Source organism: Poecilia latipinna, unplaced genomic scaffold (assembly GCF_001443285.1).
Source record: "Poecilia latipinna isolate Pla-1442-1.1 unplaced genomic scaffold, P_latipinna-1.0 Scaffold2913, whole genome shotgun sequence".
In the NCBI taxonomy this organism is placed as follows: domain Eukaryota; kingdom Metazoa; phylum Chordata; class Actinopteri; order Cyprinodontiformes; family Poeciliidae; genus Poecilia; species Poecilia latipinna.
This window is the reverse complement of record NW_015115529.1, coordinates 57,982-59,655: the sequence shown is the minus strand read 5'-3', so window position 1 is coordinate 59,655 and position 1,674 is coordinate 57,982.

Genomic DNA, 1,674 nt, shown 5'->3' with positions numbered 1-1,674 from the left:
TAAAGCTCATCTAATGAAGTTGGGATATTTTTCCGCCAACAGGTTCCAGAGGAATCACCTCAAACCAGATGTTGGACTGGATTTTATTTCAATGTCATTTGTGAATGTTAGAGCCTCATTTTCAACAGTGGAGCTATAAAGGTTGAAAAATGTTATAATTTTGGAGAAAATCTCATCAACATCAATATTTCCACTAAATAAGAGGCAAAAAAAATGTTTGATAAAGGAAAAGCCTCTCAGACTCTGAGCTCAAAGCGAGATGCCCAACATATATATTTTTTTTATATTAGACAATTAATTTAATTTCACATAATTATTGCGGTAGAAGCCATTTGTTTGTTAAATACTTAATGAAACATATTTACCGTTTGATGTTTGTTGTAAATGACGTATACTCACAAAGAACAAGATAATTAGTAAAAGTTTTGTCGTTTATTGAAGTTCAGAAACTACAGCGGCTGTGATGCGCCACAGCAAAGGTAAAGAAAGGTAAAACAACCCGAACAGGTGATCAACTCTAAACCACTCGCACCTTTTTACTCTCCGTCTCTCTCTGTCATTTAAGCACACCCGTTGCCATGGCAACCTCCTGCGCTCCCCAAGCCGACCAGAGATTACGTTAAAAACATAACATTCAGTCCGTTACCATGTTAGGTTTTCAGGCTTGATATTTATTTTGCGATCATTAATAAGCCTCCCTGAACACAGCGGTGGTTGATTAGTTCATTTTAAACTCCTGCTCTGCTCGTTATTTTGGTAATGGAACCGAAACGCACAGAATTGTGCAACACCTTGTTGAAACAATAATTGCAGAGATTATTATTTTTGTTGGGTCATTAATTTGAACACATCTTGTTGATTTTTTTTTGTTCTTTAATAAAGTTACAAATGTTTTGATAAAGAGTCAGAGGAGGATGTGCTGGTCTCAGCGTCTTGGCGGCGTTCAGTTTGTCACCTACCTTCCTCAATCAACGTATTGCACCCCTGCGCTCCCCTCTCTTACAGGTACTGCGTACCCCCGCTAAATCTTTTAGGGGTACACAGTACCTGACCGTATCCCGCCTACTTTCACCCCTGCTTACACTTGAAAAAAAGTGCCAGTCTGAAAATGCCAACAATGAATTTGTGACTCATGTCCCACCATGAGTCACACCATGTCCCTTCCAGCAGCTTCTAAGTTTGTGCTGAGCGAATCTTTATGTATAGATTTATGCATGTCTGTGTCTCCATATTAGCTAATTGGACCTTTAGGTGATTAATAGGACAGACCGTCACTGGTGATGCTGAGCAGTTAAAGGTCTGGATGTAATCAGGCTTGGATAAATGTGGGGGCTCAGTTGGCAGCCTGGATAGGAGTTTAGTTTTGGCCTCCATCAACCTGCCTTGCCACTCATCATGTACGGCATGTTAGAAATAATCTGCAACACTCCCAAAGCTAAACTTCAAGATTTGGGATGAAACTTGTACTCATCTTTGGGTTGTTATAGCAGCTATAACATGGAAGTATTCTCCGCTTTGCTCCAGTCATGGCAGCTTGTATGAACATCTGCAGTTTAACCCAAATGTGTATCGTCTGTGTTGCATCATCCACCTCGCAAAGTTACATCTCAATATTTTAGATAAAATGTCAGGCTTTGACCAGTGGTGGAGAAAGTACTCAAAAAATTTACTTAA